Here is a 21316-nt window from a genome sequence, read left to right as displayed (position 1 = left end):
GCTCTATTTTTTTATTGTTGTTTTGTTTGTGAATCTGCAAATGGATAGAGCATGATCTGATGGAGATTCTGGAGAGTGAGGATTTGTATGAGCAAGGCAATTGACAAAGCCACTGTAGATGGGTACAATGTTGACGGTAGAAACAATGGTCGTTTAGAGCAAATTTGCTGGTCTCCATCTCTATAACGGTTGTTTGGATGGATGTTCGTACCAGTTCTATTTGCAGGTCCATTTCTCTATTCATTTATTGATTCATCCTGTTTTTTTCTTTTTTTTTCTTTTATGATTTTGTTTGTGCAAATTCAAGATCTGGAACTGTGTTGCCATCTCTATTCATTTATGGATGTTCGTACCTGGTGTCCATCTCTATAAAGGGCTATTTTTTTTCAATACCCATTTCTTGAATTGTCGATTCTTTTATCATTTTTTTTCCATGGGGATTTTATATTGGGATTTTATCAAAAACTGTTGCATGTGATGGCCTACCATTTTATATTGGGATTCTTATGCTGTTGTATGTGATGCTTATATTGGGATTCTTATCATCCTGGTAAATTACACTAACTTTTCCTGGTATTTGAAACATAAGTCTTTGATTCTTTTACCGAATCACTATTCATCTATTATATTCGCATATATAGAGGTGCTGAGCATGTTCAAGATGGTAAGCATGCACTACTAAATAATTTTTAGTTATTTTTGAATCTATAGATGCTAACACAATAACTATCACCTATTTGGAATCTCTTAAAATATACACCTTTTTCATAATTAATATTCCAGTTAAATTTTTTTATAAATTGGGTTGAAAGTGGGAAAATCAAATTACATAATAATCCATTTACAAAATAATTTAGAGAATCAAATTACAATTTTTTATTTTTTATACTTAATCAATTAGTTTCAATGATTGATTGATGGAACTTTACTCCTGATGATTGATCAATTGGTTAAAATCCATATAACAAAACAGCTCAGATTTTGAATCCAGATGGGACTTTTGTCCCTTTGTCAAAGTTTAGACCATTAGATTGATTTAATCTAAGGGCTGAAAATAACCCACTCACCCTTTGTAAAAATTTAGACCATTAGATTGATTTAATCAAAGGTAACCTCATAGAGAAAAAAAAAATAAAAAATCACTAATAAAATAGCCCTTTATTTCTATTGGTTTTGTTTCCTATGGTAAAACAGCCCTTTATTGGTTTCACTATTGTTTGTATCCACCGTATTGGTTTCCACATCAGTATTGATTAACACCAGTGAATAATTACAAAAAAATAGTAATAAGATGTGTTTCAGAAGATGCTTCATTGAAATTTGTCAAGTTCTTGGATTAATTAGCTTTGTTATAGGAATTCACTCAATTTTGATTGGAGTCTGATTATGTTTGGAAGTGCGATTCAGATATCTTTAGGGATTGGCTTTATTTGTTGTTGTTCATGGTTAAGACGTTTTATATGGTCTCTTTTCCCTCCATCTCTCTCATCTTTGTTGTTGTCGTTAATCCATTGCCACATCTCTCTCTCTCTCTCTCCCCCCCTTAAAAATAATGTCCAGCCGTGTAAAAAAAGTAAAGACAATAGTTCTTTTGTATGAATCTATTAAGGGAATTCAACATGGTTTTAGGTAGAGATTTGGAAAGATAAAATAAAATAAAATAAAATATGAATGAAATATAATTTAAATTTTTTCATTTTTTTATAGTTTTGCCTTATTCATTTTTCATTTAATTTAAAATATGAGTAAAAAGTTCATGATCCAAACACAGTTTAAAAGAATTGTATTGTTAGCATTCAGGTATTCAAACTATTTGAATGACAGATAGTTTGAATACTAGGGATAATACCAATTTTTTAACCAATTTATAGAACAAAACCAATCTCAGTAATACCAATGTTTTGAACTAAGAATTTTTAGTGTCTGTACATGATATACCTAAAACAAGTACTTAGTCTTCAACCACACTTTTTTTTCCCCCTCCCAAAATGCAAAAAATCTTGGAAAGTCAATTTTTAGATCTTTTAAGGTTAATAATTCAATTCTCATAATATTTTCTTATATACATTTAAATATTTCTTTATCATATCTATCTTTTGTCAAAAAAATGTTAGCTTAGTTATATCTTTAAGACGTTTTAGCTTACTTCGTGGATGAATTATTTTTGATGAAATTATTTGTTGGTTATATGGAGTTTGACTTTATGAAATATATATTTTTTGTTTGTTTTTCTATCTCTTTGTTCACTTTAGGTGCGTAAGTATATATCTATTTGTTGGTTGTACATATGTTTCTACTCATTTGCACCCTTTGCCAGGTTAGGGTAATGTGGCATATCTAAAATGGTAACATTCATTAATATTTTCTTTTGATGTTTAGACTTATTCATTATTTTTATTATTTTAAAATTGTGTAGATGTTCAAATCTTTTGTTATTTGTTAATTTTACTAAATAGATTCTTAGAAGCAAAGTACTAAACAATTGATGTGTTTTATTGATAGAGTAATTTGTAGGTTATTAGTTTGGCATTTGCATATCTATGTGATTTTTTATTAATTAGCTTTCTAACTTTTGGTGGCGGAAAATGATTTTTTATTCATGGTATATGAATTAGCTTTATAACTTTTGCAATTCCATTTCAACCTCTTTTAGTTCAATAAAATTCAAGAAAGCTTAAGCCATCGATATGTTTGGTTCCTAACAATAATATAGGAGCCATCTATTGATTTCTTCGTTTGGTTTCACTGGGTGAATTAAAATAAGCTATGTATTGCTACCTTTACAAGTTTTGGCAATACTAAGCTGCAGTGACCTATTGCTTGGATTAATATGTTTTTGGTGAAGTTAACTTTCATAAAAATTGCAGGTTTTGGCAATACTAAGCTGTAGCAACCTCTACAATTATGGATAATGTAAGTTGTCTTTTTTAACAAATTACTGGTTCATACTGGCAACACTAAGTTGTAGCCACCTTTACATCCTTATTATTATTTTAATTTTACATCTCATATAAATTTTTTTCTCTCATTTTTAGAGACTTATAACGAACTGTAATATTGGTTCCTTTTACTCTTCTTCTTATCTTATAACGTTTTGGAATCTATAAATTTCAATTTTGTCCATATCAGCTACTCATTTGCTTTTGTATCTATAGGTTTAGTTTCTTCAAGAAAGAAGTGTCGGTGTAGTGATTCGTGATGAGCGGGATCTTAATGTCGTTCATAATTCTAAGGTCAACCCAAAAATCATTTTCTTTTCATTTTTTTATTATTTCTTATATTTTGGTTATTTTTTAAAGGCAACGGAAAAGGAAAATGCATGTCCAGTGGTATGGTTCTTACTAGTTTTTGTAAAAAAATTTTTTAATTTTTTGTTTTCATATGCATGTCCAGCGGTATGGTTCATAATTGTATTTAATTTTTTAAACTGTGCACTTTTCTTAGTGTCTCCTGTATATATGTGGAAATCTGTACCACTTTTCAATATAAGTGCATGGACATTTTGAGATAAAAAGATAAAGAGACAGAAGGGAGAAAGGACTAGATAGTGAGAAAATGGGCCCCCTAAACAAAAATCAGGTATACGTCCTCTTTAAATGGAGATACTTTATGAAGCTCATAAGTTGGCCGAATATTTGTTCATTAGTGTAAACAAAATCACACAAATTATGGGAAAATAAAAGGTGACTTATGCTTACAAGGGCAAGAGAAAGGAAAATGCATGTCCAGCGGTATAGTTCTTACTGGTTTTTGTAGAGTTTTTCTTTTTTTTCCCGTACGTTTGTATCTTTTGAATAAGCCATAATTGTATTTTATTTTTTAAACTATGCATTTTTTAGTGTCTCCTGTATATCTGCGGAAATCTCCTGTATATCTGTGCACTTTTCAATGTAAGTGCACGGAAATTTTGAGATAAAGAGAGAGAAGGGAGAAAGGAATAGGTAGTGAGAAGATGGGCCCAAAAAAAATCCTGTATGTGTCCTCTTTAAATGGGGATTCTTTATGAAGCTCATAAGCTGGCTGAACATTTGTTCGTTACTGTAACAAACTATTTGCTGTAAAAACTATGGGTAGCCATGGGCAAGAGTATAATACATTTTTTTAGAAGAGAGGGTTTTTAAATTCTATTTTTAAAAATGTAAAAATTATGAGAACGAAAACAATGAAGAAAAGGGGATATAAAAATAAAAATTGGTACTTTTTTTAAATAGTAGAAAATGGTACTTGATAAGATAGTATAGCTAAGTTTGGCTTAAGTGTATTTAATATAATGTTTGTTTGGATCATGTAGTGGCAATTCTTATTTTATTTTTTTACCTCCAGTTAATTTAATGGCTTTATTTTTGCCTAAAGATGTACATGTTAATTTGGGACATCTCTGCATGGGTGTTTTTAGGTGTGTTTGTATTTTGTTTTCATACATAATTGTTGATTTCTCATCTAGAACATGTTTCTTTCATAGAACAGGTTTTCATGCTCCTTTGTATCAATGAAATGTATCTAAGGTCAGCTGCTTCTCATGCTTCTTTTGAAAATTTAGTATTGTTTGATATTATTTTGCTTTTGAAACTCCATACCTTTTGTTTTCCTTTTGTACTCATAAATGCACAATTTATAGATTGTGCTAGGGCGGATTTGAGCAATATATTTTTGGTACCTATTAATAGTTTGAGCTATTTGATGTTTCTTTAAACTGTTTTTTGTTTTTGTTGCAATATCTGTTTATAGCATTTCATTATACCATGTTAACCCATTAAAGGTATCCTAATTCTTTAATAGAGTAATTGGCTTCCATTGCGGATGAAGTTGTGTAAGGTTTTTTTTTAGTTCATAAATTTTTCTAAGATTTAATATTGTCATTTCTAAGATTTAATATTGTCATTTCCTATTGCATAACATTTGTTTAGGGTTCACTGCAATATGGCATATGATTGCTTGGTCTATTTATTACTTCCATTTTTTATTTATTTATTTATTTATTATTTATTTTAAGTTTAATAGGGGAGCTCTGTTTTTGGTTAGTTTACTTATTTTTTTTTTTTTTGGGGACAAATTTGCTTGGGTTTACTCGCAGTGTTTATAAAAGAGATCATGCTTTAATTACACCTAAAAGTCATGTGTTTAACCCTTTACTTGATTGGTATATTCAATTACAACTCTGTGTTTTGACATGTGTCTTGGATATTATTGACTTGGTTAAATGGATTTGATATAACATGATGACTTAGTTAAATGGATTGATACAACATATTGTTGACGTTTTATTAGGATGTCTTTCTTTTATTTTATAAAGCAAAAGAAAAAACAACATAATCATAGTATATTGCCTTTGTTATCCTATTGTTCTTTCTACTTGGGAGTTGATCATTTTAAACTCAAGTAAAAACATGTGTGCTCATTTTTTGTCAAGTGCTTTGAAGAAGGTAGTAAAACTAGAGGAAAACATGTTAAGATCATTTTTATTTCAGATATTGATACTAGCAACGATTGATGGCTATTGGATGACTTTAAATCTTTTTTATTTGGCTATTTTTTAAAGTAACAATTTCTATTCTAAAGTTTTCTATAGTTGATGTAATTGATGATTTTCATATTAATTTGACAAACTAGATTAGTTAGAGGACGTTTTTTTTTTTTTTTTTTTTTTTTTGTAAAATTAAATTTCACCTTTTAAGTAGTTTTTCATAACCGGTTTTATGAAAAAAGTATTGCTATATTGTTGGGATGCTATGGCATAGAGTTGATGCATTTAGTTTTTCAATTTACAGTTGACTATAAAATTTATTGTTTTAGGGTGACAATTTGTGTGTTTTGTTATATAGATTATCTATTTTTTTGTTGTAGAATATTCAATGTTGGGGCTCCCTCCGTGATGTAGAGAGGTGTCACTGGTTTCTTCAGATTGATTGGAAACTTATTTTTTGAGATTTGATTTCCGTATCTTAATATGTAAGCAATTTCTAACGACTATTATTTGCCAAGTTATACTTTGCATTTGGCCTAATCCATGTTGTCTGTTTTATGTTATTTTAATCAGGTATTTTGAGATTTGTAATTTCTACTGATAAGAGTGCTGACTTGATCTTTTATTTTGAATCAGCTTATTACAATTGACTTCTCCACGTGGTACCAAAAAATAATTGTCTTTTTTTTTTTAATTGAATTGATTTATTACTTTGGACATGTAAGTTGTCACTACTTCGGACATGTAAGTTGTCTTTTTTTTTTCTTTTTAAATACACTCTTTTCCCCTCTAATTGTCTTCTAATAAAATTCGCTTTTCTTTTATTTTCATAGGACGATGGAGATTTGCACCAAACTGTAATATGGGCTCTCTTTACTCATCTTCTTATTTCATTGGGAAAATTACAAATCAGTGAATTTTTAAATATTTTGTGAAGTTATCACCTATTTATGATTTTTCTTATTTAATTTACTCTTCTTATTATGCATTTTCTTTCAAGCATTGATACTAGCAACAATTGATGGCTATTAGATGACTTTAAACTCCTTTTAATTTGGCTATTTTGTAAAGCAACAATTTCTATTCTAAAGTTGTCTATAGTTGATGTAATTGATGATTTTTACATTAATTTGACAAACCATATGAGTTGCAGGAATTATTTTTTTAACAAAATTAAACTTCACCATTTAAGCGGTTTTTCATAAGCGGTTCTATTCTAAAGTTGATTTTTTTTGGATGATATGATGCATTTAGCTTTTTCAATTTACAATTAATTGCAAGATTCACTATTTTAGGATGACGATTGGAATGTTTTGTTATATAGATTTTGATGTGTTTTGTTGCAAAAAATTCAATATTGGGGCTCCCTCCGTGATGTAGAGAGGTGTCAATACTTTCTTTAGATTGGTTGCAAAATTATTTTTCTAAAGATTACTATTTGTCAGATTATGTTATTTATGTTATCTGTATTATGTTATTTCAATAAGATATTTTTGGTTCGGGGTACTATGACACTTACCAATGTATCAGGTGTTAGCCACAAACTAATGGTAAGAGTGCTGACTTGATCTTTTATCAGGTGCTACACTACAAATTTTAATGTGATACGTACAAATTACAACTACATTTTGATCATAATATTATTTACACCATGCCTTTAGGCACGGGCATACGCTAGTATATATACATATAAGAGAAAAAATGACATAATATAAATAAATAAAAAATACACACACAACACACAACATGGGCAAAATGGTCTTTTTCCAATCTAATACATTTACTAGTTTTGAAACTTAACCATTAGAGACTTTTTACTAATCCCCTCCTCCAATACCCATACCAGTCTCAAGAGACTACTAATCCTAAGATCCACTTTGAAAACAAACATAATATTAAGGGTAAATTATGCAAATAGTCCCTGTAGTTTACACAATGTGTCAATTTGGTCCCTGTAGTTTCAATTTGCTCGATTTTGCCCCTTAATTTAACAGATTGTGTCATTTTAGTCTAATAAATAACGGCTGTTAAGTTAATTTAACGGAAGGTCAAGCAATGTGTCAATTTGGTCCCTGTACTTTACATGATGTGTCAATTTGGTCCCTATTGTTATAATTTTCTCGATTTTGATAGGGACCAAATTGACACATTGTGAAAAAAGGAACTAAATTGACACATTGTTTGACTTTCCGTTAAATTAACTTAACAACCGTTATTTATTGGACTAAAATGACATAATCTGTTAAATTAAGGGGAAAATCAAGCAAATTGAAACAACATGGATCAAATTGACACATTGTGTAAACTATAGGGACTATTTGTATAATTTGTCCTAATTTTAACAGTCCTACCACACTAACAGTATCAAACAAATAGTAATAAGTTGGAAAGAAAGGAAAAGCAACACACATCACAATTTGACATATTTATCTATAATAACAAACTTGTTACATATTCAAAAAAAATAATAATTAAAATTAAAATTAAAATTACTAAATAGACCTACTAATCAACCAGTAATCTTAACACGCGTTAGGACTAATTGGTGAATTAGGTAGGCACAAACTAACCAATTAACCCTCAACACCTGTTTAGTTCTGACTAATTAGTCAGCCTCATACAAACTCTAGATAGAGAGAACTAAGAGCTGCTTGAAGGATATCCAATGCCATGGCGGTTGTAAGGGAACACCGTAGACACAAAGCCAGAAATTGACCCAATGATCGGCAGTAGCACCATGAGCAATCAATATTCGCTTGGTCATTGGGTCATTGGGTCATGGTGTTGTTGCCATGAGCAAAACCATGACCAGCAGCACCAGCACTATGAGCAAAACCTTTTGAATGAGCTCCAAACGAAGTTTGCCGAACTGAGCACCAACCACAATCGCTTGGTTGAGCTTTTTAGTACTGCTGAAGAGGACAAGCAAAAAGCGCTGGCTGAGCGGAATGATCGCTACCTTTGGGAGCTTACCAAATTAGAGAAGAAAAAAGATGCTGAAATAAAGGCACTTCGAAAGAAAATGGAAGATGCCGAAGAGTGCGGCTTCAAAGAGGGTGAAGAAGTCTACGTCAAGCAATGCGAGGCCACAAAAGATATCTTCTTCAAAAGTGGTTGGAAAGTCGCGCTGGAGAAGCTCGGTCATGCACCAGACGCAGACATTTTTGTGAATCCCTCATACACTACATACTGAGCTACATGGTGGACTACGCAAACGCAGTCCAGCAGAAGCTTCTGCAAGAAGGGGAGGAGGAAGAGGAGACCCCTAATCCAGAAAATGCTCCACTTGCTGGCATAAACCTCAGTCGTCAGCCTTCTCTGCCTAGCACGGTTGATGTGCAGCTATTGACCAAACTACTCCACGAGGCAGTTGCCCAGATCGACCTTCCTAGTGGCGAGGTCTGGGTTGACCTGGACACAGACCTTGATGATTTATTTGCTTGAGACATTTCCTGTTATATTTTTCCCTTTTGTTTTGCTAGAATGTAACCGGGCTACAAGCCCCTCCCTTTGTACTCAGTTTCAAACGAATGAAAGAAACTTTTCTTTTTTAACATCTTTTTGTATGGTTTACATCACTTTTCCGCTTTGTGGTGTAACAATTTTGCTGCATGCCCAGCCGGCCTAGTTAGCTCGATCATGCCTTATCATGCCCACCTTGTTCGGCCGAAATACTTATCCTGGTTGAAAAACAACTTTGGGAAACTGAAAAAAAAAAAAAAAACTTTTGTAACCGATATGTATGCCTTGATCTTTATCTTGGCTAAAGGAAAAAAGGTTTGATTAACCCTTCCAACGTATTTAAGCTTAGATCCTTATCTTGGCTTGAGGTATGAACTAAGTATTGGTCAAACCTACCCACCTTCTTGAGCCTAGATCCTTATCTCGGCTAAAGAAGAAAAATTTTGTTGGTCAAACCTGCTAACTTCCCTAAGCCTAGATCCTTATCTCGGCTAAAGAAGAAAAATTATGTTGGTCAAACCTGCCAACCTTCTTGATTGCCCCCAGTTGGCAATAAAATATGAATAACTTTTACATACAAAGGAAAGAATTTCATTGAAAAAGAAAAATTACAAGTGGTTTAAGAAAAGGCTAAAAATAAAATAGTTTGAGATTGGTCGTGTTCCATGGCCTGGGAACAGCCTTGCTGTCTATATCTTCTAAGCGATATGCCCCTTTTCCCGCTAAACTAATCACTTTGTATGGCTCTTCCCAGTTAGGTCCTAACTTGCCATCTCCAGGTACTAAAGTGTTGCCCATTACTTTGCACAGTACCTAATTTTCAATCTTGAATTGTCTCGGGTGTACTATTTTGTTGTATTTTTTGGGCAACTCTTGTTGATATGAGGCAATGTGCACCAATGCCCTTTCCCTTCTTTCTTTTGCGAGGTCGAGTTTTAGGACTATGGCCTCACCATTCAAGTTTTGGATCAAAATTTTCGCTTCTAATAGTGGGGAGGCCCACTTCCAAGGGGATTACTATAGCGATCCTGGTTTCCCTTTTCTTTAATTGTTGTATCCGGACTTAGGTTCCGTGGAGTTGGTTGTTGTGTATACCTTATTCACATCCTTTCTTACTTTGTATCTGAGTTATAGGATGTGTTGGGCAGGTTTGTTACAGGTTGGTTGAGGTTTAGAAACCAAAACTAGTTGCCCAGATTTTGACCTGCCCGCTCGAGCGGGGAGTTTGACGCTCGAGCGGGAATCCTTTTGTTGCTTGTCCGCTCGAGCGGGGGTTTTGGCGCTCGAGCGGGAAAAACACCCATCCAGTATCTCTTCTGTTGTGTTGTACGCTCGAGCGGCGGTTGTGACGCTCGAGCGGGAGTGTGTGAGTTTGACGCTCGAGCGGGGCGACTGGGTTAAAGCTCCGTGTTTTGACTTTTTAAATCACTTTTTCCACTTCTTGTAATGCCCTCAAAATAACAACATTAAACCCATCGGATAAGACATGCATTTACATATAAACTAACCACATTCTTTTATTCATTAGAGTTCCATTACATAAGTATTACATGTTAACATCAAAACAAAATGCCCTACGGGCTTACAGCTTTCCAAGTTAAAACTTGGTTACAACAAAAGAGTACTAACTCGTTTACACATTAAGCCCTTGGCTTGAAGTTACATGTAATACATCAAAAGTTAGGCGACAAAAGTATGTCCGCCTCTAGCCTCCAGCTATATCCTTGGAGGTGGCATGCTTCTTGCACCTGAAAATGATATTCCCATATAGGGTGAGCCACAGCCCAGTAGAAATATACTAAACCAACCATGAACAATGACTAAAAGATTAGCAATTGATAGATGGCCAACACTGATACAATCACATAAATCATATATTTATGTCAAACGACTTACAAGTCCCAATTACTTTTTATTTCCCCTTTTTCAACAGATAGGTATATAAGCACTACCCACATGCTCAACAGATATGTATAACAACAATATCCACATTCTCAGATAAGCAAATAAGCTATATCCACATTCTACAACAGATATGTATACAACAATATCCACAGATAAGCATAAAAGCTATATCCACACATCACAAAGATAAGCATATAAGCTCTATCTTCACTTCTTTAGACAAGCATATGAGCTGTATCTACGGAGTTCATCCCCTATCTTCTCCAAACACTATCCGGTTTAGAGGTACATCCCCTATCTTCCCCTAAACCGTGGAGTACATCCCCTATCTCCTCCTCTACACATAACGTATATAAACACATTGGTTCTATATACAATCACCCAATACATACAGTTAATGTATTCTATCAATCGTCAAGTTCCATGACACATTTCATTGATTAGTTTCAGTTTGCCTAATCATCATGCATTGTCTACAACAATCACGACTATCCTCCACCGATAGCCCAAGCAGTTATTTCTAAACAGAAAATAAATGCACAAATGGATATTCAATCAACATTTCATTTCCTCATTTCTCACCATTAATTATCCCAATTAATCAATAATGTAATTAGGTCGTTATCCATAATTACCATTTCAACCCTTAGGTCCCATTTTCATCAATGATTTAACATTCATTCAATTTCTCTATGCCAAACATGCATCCAGGTTTACTATGAATAAAACCCCAACTTTTGTAAAATTACACAAAAGCCCCAAACTTTCACAAAATTACCAAACCAAGCCCAACATCTCAAAATACCAAAATTTAAAGACAAAATCCATAGAGAGGAGTAGGGTATCCCTACCTCGAAGTTTTAGCCAAAAAGGAGATGAAGACTCGAAGATCAACGTGCTCCAAATCCAAACTTTTTCAGATTAAATCAAAGCTCTCAACGCCCTCTATCTTTTTAACAAAACCCCTAGGCTAGATTCACACTCTAGGGAGATCAAATCTTAGAGAGAGAGTAAGTTTAGAGAGAGAGGGTGTCGAATATAGGGTTTGATCAAAAAAAGAAGATGAAAAAGTGATGTTTAAAACGCTACTGTCCGCTGATATAAAACACGCTCGCTCGAGCGAAGACTTGGTCGCTCGAGCGACCAGACACAGAAACTCTTGCTCGAGCCAAGAAGTTCTCGATCGAGCGAAGAAAAACCCAGACCGCTCGAGCGAAGGAAGCTCGCTCGAGCCAAGAAAGGCAACTCTCAGGTCCAGAACCAGGTGCAACCGCTCGCTCGAGCGAGCCACTCTGGCTCGACCCACCAAACACGAACCCCACTCTCGCTCGAGCGACCAACTCCTCGCTCGAGCGAAGGTCCAAAATTCTGGGCAGCAACACTAGGCTCCCGAACACAACCAACCTGTAACAAACCTGCCTAACACATCCTATAACTCAAATATGAAGAAAAAGGAATGTAAACACGATAATAACCAACTAACAACATCCACGGACACATGTCCGGATCACTGTACAACAAGGGTAAACCCGGGATCGCTATAACCTCCCCCCCTTAAAGAATTTTGCCCCCGAAATTAAGCACAAGTTTTCAAAAAAACAGGTTTTCCTCCATTTTAGACAATGTTACATTTTAACATTCAACAATTCGACCCATTACCGGTCATCCCATCCCTTTAACAAGAGACATATCACAATATGTAAACAACATATGTATTTTCAACATGCATCAACATTATGCACTATCTTTCCAATTTCAACAATATATTCAACACATATAGTGTCACATTCAACTTCCATATGAGGCAAGTTCCAAAACATATTTCCAATAAACCAAAACATTTTCAATGTTTCACAACTTAAGACATATATAAAAGCTCTTAAGTTCAACAAAATGCAAAATGTAAATACGAGATCACATATCAACAAGCAAGTCCGGATATTTCTCACGGACTCCCAACTCACGTTCCCAAGTGGCTTCCTCCACTCCGTGATGTTTCCACAAGACTTTCACCAAAGGAATGGTCTTGCCACGCAGGACCTGATCCCGCCTATCCAAGACCCGAACCGGTCTCTCCTCATACGAGGCATCCTCATCTACCTCTAAATCGGTCCAATCCAACACATGTGATGGATCTGGCTCATACTTCCGAAGCATACTCACATGAAACACGTCATGCACTCCGGACAACTGCGGCGGTAAGGCTAACCGATAAGCAACCTCACCAATCTTCTCAAGGATCTCAAAAGGACCAATAAACCGAGGGGATAACTTCCCACTCTTCCCAAACCTCATCAGACCTCGCCTAGTTGATATCTTCAGAAAGACATGATCACCTACCTCAAACGCCAAAGGCCTCCTCCTACGGTCAGCATAAGATTTCTGCCGACTCTGGGCTGTAACAAGCCTCCTACGGATAAGCTCAACTTTCTCCGTCGTCTCCCTAACCAACTCCGGACCCAACAAAGGTGTATCACCCACCTCGGCCCAACAAATTGGAGACCTACACGGTCGGCCATACAAGGCCTCAAACGGTGCCATACCGATGCTAGACTGAAAACTGTTGTTGTAGGCAAACTCTACCAATGGCAAGTGCCTCTCCCACGTCCCACTGAAGTCAAGGACACAACCCCGAAGCATATCCTCGAGGATCTGAATAGTACGTTCGGACTGCCCGTCAGTCTGAGGATGATAGGCCGTACTAAAGGTCAACTTAGTGCCCAGGGCACTCTGCAAACTCTGCCACAACCTAGCAGTAAAACGAGGATCTCTATCTGAGACGATCGTCACTGGGACCCCGTGCAATCTCACTACGTCCCGAACATACAAGTCGGCAAGATGATCTATCGAATCTCTCACGCACATAGGAATAAAGTGCGCCGACTTAGTCAACCGGTTTACAACCACCCAAATAGCATCACTACCCCGCTGAGTCCTCGGAAGACCTACAACGAAGTCCATAGTGACATGCTCCCACTTCCACTCGGCAATAGGCAAGGGTTGCAACAAACCCGCTGGCCTCTGATGCTCGGCCTTCACTTGCTGGCAAGTAAGGCACTTCGATACGAAAACAGCCACATCTCTCTTCATACCCCGCCACCAAAATTGGCGACCCAAATCCTGATACATCTTAGTACCTCCCGGATGCACCGCAAGGCGCGAATGGTGAAACTCTCGGAGTACTTCCTCTCGGCAAGACTCCGGTACAAACAAACGGTCTTGGTATCTCACACTCAGGTCGGGATACACCGTCAAACCCTTCTCAACTTTCCCACTGGAGATCTTCTCTCGGAGGGATTCTACCTCAAGGTCACCTCTCTGTGCCTCTAACACTCTAATCACAAGTGTAGGCTGCGCAACAACAGAAAACAAGGCCGCAGCCTTAACAGATTCGCCCAATAGCAAATCAAACTCGCCAAGTGCACTCAATATCTCCCATTCCCGGATGGCTATACAAGCTACATCACTAATGGATTTCCTACTAAGGGCATCGGCCACAACATTGGCCTTTCCCGGATGATAGTGCAAATCAAAATCATAATCCTCGATGAACTCCATCCACCTCCTCTGCCTCAGATTCAAGTCTCTCTGTGTAAACAGATACTTCAAACTCTTGTGGTCCGAGAACACCTCGAACCTCTCACCATAAAGGTAGTGCCTCCAGATTTTCAAGACAAAGATCACAGCCGCTAACTCTAGGTCGTGTGTGGGGTAATTCTTCTCGTGTATTTTCAACTGACGTGAGCCATAAGCTACCACTTTCCCTTCCTGCATCAACACACAACCCAAACCCTCTCGTGAGGCATCACAATAAACCGCATAACCCAACCCTCTCTCCGGAATAATCAACACCGGAGCGGTGGTCAATCTAACTTTCAGCTCTTGGAACGACTTTTCACAAGTCTCACTCCACACAAACTTGACTCCCTTCCGAGTCAGTCTAGTCAACGGTGACGCTAGCCTGGAGAAATCTTTCACAAACCGACGGTAATACCCAGCTAATCCCAGAAAACTGCGGATCTCAAACACATTCTTAGGCTGTGCCCAATCTTGCACTGCCTCAACCTTGGATGTATCAACAGACACCCCTTCCCCGGATACCACGTGGCCTAAGAATTTGACTTCCCTCAGCCAGAACTCACACTTCCCAAACTTGGCATACAGCCTATGGGCTCTAAGCAACTCAAGCACCACTCTCAAGTGTGCCTCGTGCTCCTCCTCAGAAGGCGAATAGACAAGGATGTCGTCCACGAAGACGACCACAAATCGGTCTAAAAACTCCCAGAAAATCCGGTTCATCAAGTCCATAAAGACTGCCGGTGCATTGGTAAGCCCAAATGGCATCACCAGAAACTCATAATGGCCATACCGCGTACGGAATGCCGTTTTAGGAATGTCTTCCTCCCTGACCCTCAACTGGTGGTAACCCGATCTCAAGTCTATCTTAGAGAAACAACGGGAACCCTTCAACTGGTCAAACAGGTCATCTATACGGGGCATAGGGTACTTATTCTTAACTGTAGCCCGATTCAACTTCCGGTAGTCAATACACAATCTCAAAGCACCATCTTTCTTTTTAACAAAGAGGGCCGGTGCTCTCCACGGTGAAACACTAGGGCGAACAAAACCCTTATCTAGCAATTCCTGGAGCTGAACTTTCAACTCAACCAACTCTGCTGGAGCAAAACGGTAAGGTGCCATAGAAATCGGCGCCATACCAGGCACTAAATCAATAGAGAACTCTATCTCTCGGTGAGGTGGCAAACTAACAAGATCTTCGGGAAAGACATCCGAAAACTCACAAACCACCCTCGGTAATACAAGCTGGGTCTCACCACTCTCGAAGCTGGCAAGTAGACTACTAAGCTCACTTCGCCCTCGCGAATCATACCCCGGTGGCAAAACACTACCAACCCGGTCTCCCAAGAAATGGAACCACTCCCCGCTCAAGGTACATAACGTGACCCTCTGGCGGTAGCAATCAATAACAGCCCGGTATGACGATAACCAGTCCATACCCAAAATAACATCAAAACCCTTCATGGGCATGACAACAAACGGAAAAGGAAGCCTATAGTCGGCGACCTCTATATCACATCCTCTAACACCCTGTTTCAGGATCAACTCACCACCCAAAGACGATACCACACAAATAGGAGATGCTAACTGTGCTAACTCCAATTCCAAAACAGATGCAAATGCAGCAGATACAAAAGAATGAGATGCACCCGTGTCTATCAACACACTAGCAACCGAGTTGCAAAACAGAAAAGTATCTCTCACTACTGATGGAGCCGGTACTAAATCCTACGCGGTAACAGCATACACGCGCCCTGTAGGCCCCTGGTCTACCTGCTCACCTCTCGGAGCAAAAGACTGCTGCACAGACTGGGATGACGAAACTCCCGGATTGGCTCTCGAGGCCTGCACAGACTGAGCTGGCTGAAAACCCTGCGTCTGCCTAGAACCAGACGCTCCCGAAGTGGCACTCAACCGTGGGCAAAACCTCTTCAGGTGCCCAGGCTGTCCACACTGATAACAAGACAAGGGCTGCCCCCTGCCCAAACTCTGACTCTGCGGTCTAGCTGAAGAAGAAGCAGCTTTCTGACCTCCACCCTTCAGCGGGCAAACAGAAACCTTGTGACCCAGCTGGCCACACTTGTAACAGGTGAAATCCCCCTGACCACCTCTCCCAGAGCCTGTACTCGGGACTGGGAAGGTCGATCTAGCAACACCACCCTGCGACTGCTGAGGGTTAGAACCCCTCTGCCTCTTGCCATCACCCTGACTATCCTAGCTCCTCTTGGAGCCTCTCTGCCCCTCATTCTCCTCCTGCATCATGAGCTCCATATGAGCTGCAGCGTCCACTAGGTGTCTATACTCTCGGATGTAAGACCCACCAACTCTCAACTTGAGGCCCCGCATCAACTTCCGCTCAAACTCATAGCAACGGCGTTCCTCAGACGCCACCAGTTCCGGTGCAAACCTGGACAGACTGCTAAAAGTAGCCTCAAACTCGGCCACTGACAAGCCCTGCTGATTAAGCCGGCTAAACTGATCCCTCAGCTTCTCTCTAGCTGCTGCAGACAAAAACCTCTCCTGAAAAGCATTTATAAACGCCTCCCAAGTACCACCAACACGAGCCTTCTCGTACTTCCACCATTGACCCGCATCTCCCTTCAGCTGGAAGGATGCCAAGGTCACTTTCAGTGCTCCGTCCTCGATGCCAAGCATCTCGAACGTCTTACTCATTTGCTCTAGCCACTCATCAGCCTTCAGTGGCTCCTTCGGATCCCCGATAAACTCATCCGGATTAGAACGGAAGAACTCCCTCTTCAAGAAAGAAGGCCCTACCTCAGCTGCCTGATTCCCAGCTCTAAGAATACCCAAAGCTCCTGCTATCTCTCTGGCCAAGGCACCCATAGCCTGCTGACCCACTGGCTCGGCCACATTGGCCTGACCAACTCCCTCCTGCACTGCCGGAATCTCCCCCGGTAACGGTGCTTCCTGCCTCGCAGGTCTACCACGCCTAGCACCTCTTCCTCGTCCTGACATCCTAATAAAGGTAACACAGAACATTAGCACATTCACAAATGTGCCGAAACTAAACACTTACGTCCTAATGCATGGACAACTGTAATTCACTCTACATAAGCACATAACCATATAAACACTTACGAATTTCATTTCCGAATAATGATAGTCCCGAGGCGTTACTAGAGTTCCGGTTAGAAACAGCATTGATCAAGTGCTTTTCCAACAAGACTCCCAGAAACTCAAGGATCCAATCAACATCCCAGAAATTAAATCCCATACCCACATAATCACATCAGCATGTTATCAATTAAGCACATAGCATATGATACTACATCTAAGTCTTTATCAAGTGAGACAAACCCATTGTGATACTAATCACTTCCCACGTACCCAAAGTATTCGAACCTGGTACGCTCTGATACCAAGTTGTAACGCCCTCAAAATAACAACATTAAACCCATCGGATAAGACATGCATTTATATATAAACTAACCACATTCTTTTATTCATTAGAGTTCCATTACATAAGTATTACATGTTAACATCAAAACAAAATGCCCTACGGGCTTACAGCTTTCCAAGTTAAAACTTGGTTACAACAAAAGAGTACTAACTCGTTTACACATTAAGCCCTTGGCTTGAAGTTACATGTAATACATCAAAAGTTAGGCGACAAAAGTATGTCCGCCTCTAGCCTCCAGCTATATCCTTGGAGGTGGCATGCTTCCTGCACCTGAAAATGATATTCCCATATAGGGTGAGCCACAGCCCAGTAGAAATATACTAAACCAACCATGAACAATGACTAAAAGATTAGCAATTGATAGATGGCCAACACTGATACAATCACATAAATCATATATTTATGTCAAACTACTTACAAGTCCCAATTACTTTTTATTTCCCCTTTTTCAACAGATAGGTATATAAGCACTACCCACATGCTCAACAGATATGTATAACAACAATATCCACATTCTCAGATAAGCAAATAAGCTATATCCACATTCTACAACAGATATGTATACAACAATATCCACAGATAAGCATAAAAGCTATATCCACACATCACAAAGATAAGCATATAAGCTCTATCTTCACTTCTTTAGACAAGCATATGAGCTGTATCTACGGAGTTCATCCCCTATCTTCTCCCAACACTATCCGGTTTAGAGGTACATCCCCTATCTTCCCCTAAACCGCGGAGTACATCCCCTATCTCCTCCTCTACACATAATGTATATAAACACATTGGTTCTATATACAATCACCCAATACATACAGTTAATGTATTCTATCAATCGTCAAGTTCCATGACACATTTCATTGATTAGTTTCAGTTTGCCTAATCATCATGCATTGTCTACAACAATCACGACTATCCTCCACCGATAGCCCAAGCAGTTATTTCTAAACAGAAAATAAATGCACAAATGGATATTCAATCAACATTTCATTTCCTCATTTCTCACCATTAATTATCCCAATTAATCAATAATGTAATTAGGTCGTTATCCATAATTACCATTTCAACCCTTAGGTCCCATTTTCATCAATGATTTAACATTCATTCAATTTCTCTATGCCAAACATGCATCCAGGTTTATTATGAATAAAACCCCAACTTTTGTAAAATTACACAAAAGCCCCAAACTTTCACAAAATTACCAAACCAAGCCCAACATCTCAAAATACCAAAATTTAAAGACAAAATCCATAGAGAGGAGTAGGGTATCCCTACCTCGAAGTTTTAGCCAAAAAGGAGATAAAGACTCGAAGATCAACGTGCTCCAAATCCAAACTTTTTCAGATTAAATCAAAGCTTTCAACGCCCTCTATCTTTTTAACAAAAGCCCTAGGCTAGATTCACACTCTAGGGAGATCAAATCTTAGAGAGAGAGTAAGTTTAGAGAGAGAGGGTGTCGAATATAGGGTTTGATCAAAAAAAGAAGATGAAAAAGTGATGTTTAAAACGCTACTGTCCGCTGATATAAAACACGCTCGCTCGAGCGAAGACTTGGTCGCTCGAGCGACCAGACACAGAAACTCTCGCTCGAGCCAAGAAGTTCTCGATCGAGCGAAGAAAAACCCAGACCGCTCGAGCGAAGGAAGCTCGCTCGAGCCAAGAAAGGCAACTCTCAGGTCCAGAACCAGGTGCAACCGCTCGCTCGAGCGAGCCACTCTGGCTCGACCCACCAAACACGAACCCCACTCTCGCTCGAGCGACCAACTCCTCGCTCGAGCGAAGGTCCAAAATTCTGGGCAGCAACACTAGGCTCCCGAACACAACCAACCTGTAACAAACCTGCCTAACACATCCTATAACTCAAATATGAAGAAAAAGGAATGTAAACACGATAATAACCAACTAACAACATCCACGGACACATGTCCGGATCACTGTACAACAAGGGTAAACCTGGGATCGCTATACTTCTCTTCTCTCTCTTACTTTTCCAAAAACACCATTGTTGAGCTTCTCACTCTAGAACTCTACCTTCTCTCTAGGTATTGATCTAGTAGGAGTGATTTCCTCACCTTTGGCCTTTACAAAAAAGTTGTTGATCGTCGAGGGCTATCTTTTGATCCGAAAAGTTCGTGGTTTGGAGCATTTTCGTTTCCATCATCTTCTTGGTTGGGTGTCATTCTTTGAGGTAGGGATAACCTACTCCCCACTATGGGTTTTGTCTATAAATTTTAGCATTTTGAGATGTTGGGGTTGGGTTGGTAATGTTGTGAAAGTTTGGGGCTTTTGTGTAAATTTACAAAAGTTGGGGTTTTAGCTATATAAAACCTAGATGCATGTTTGGCATGGAAAAGTGAAATTAATGTTAAAACATTAATGAGAATGGAACCTAAGGATTGTAATGTTAATTATGGAAAATGCCCTAATTACATTAGTTAATTAATTCGCATAATTAATTATGAGGAATGAGAAATTGATTTGGAAATGTATGGAATTAAAGGGTGTAGTTGGATTATTTATCACTCACCTGGTTGAAATGTTGATTATATATCCATTGTTGCATTTATTTTCTGTATACAAATAACTGTTTTGGGCTATCGGTGGAGGATAGTCTCGATTGTTGTAGACAATGCATGATGATTAGGCAAACTGAAACTAATCACTAAAATGTGTCATTGAGTATGACGGTTGAAAGAATACATTAAATTTATGTGTTGTGTGATGATGTGTATAATTATTGTTTATATGCATGGTGTCGTGTTGGAGGAGATAGGGGATGTACTCCATGGTTTAGGGGATGATAGGGGATGGACCTCTAAACCGGATGTTGTTGGGAGAAGATAGGGGATGGACTCCATAGATAGAGCTCATATGCTTATCTAGTAATGTGTTGACATAGCTCATATGCTTGTCTTTGGAAGTGTGATAGTGCTCTTATGCATATCTATGGAAGTGATGATATAGCTTGTATGCTTATCTGTTGATGTGTTGATATAGCTAGTACGCTTATCTAATATGAATTGGGAAGAAGTTTAATATGAGTTACTGTCTCATATAAGTTGTTTGGCCAGGTTCTGAGCCATGGTTATAAATTGAGAATTGAAAAGAATTGGAAAATGGATTGTAACATGGACTTGTATGTCATGAAACCGTAAAGTGTGATAAGGGAAAGTATCAGTGCTGGCCATCTATCAACTGCTAATCTTTTAGTCATTGTTCATATTTGGTTTAGTGTATTTCTACTGGACTGTGGCTCACCCTATATAGGAATATCATTTTCAGGTACAGGTAGCATGCCACCTCCAAGGACGTAGCTTGGGAGGCTAGAGGCGGGCAGACTTTTGTTGTTTAGTTTCTTTGATGTATTACATGTATATTCAAGCCAAGGGCTTAATGTGTAAATGAGTTAGCACTCTTTTGTTGTAACCAAGTGTTAACTTGGAAAGCTGTAAGCCTTTAGGGCATTTGCTTTTGTCGTTAAC

This window comes from Camellia sinensis, chromosome 7 (assembly GCF_055761805.1).
Source record: "Camellia sinensis isolate YWXY chromosome 7, ASM5576180v1, whole genome shotgun sequence".
Lineage (NCBI taxonomy): Eukaryota > Viridiplantae > Streptophyta > Magnoliopsida > Ericales > Theaceae > Camellia > Camellia sinensis.
This window is presented reverse-complemented; position numbering follows the sequence as displayed.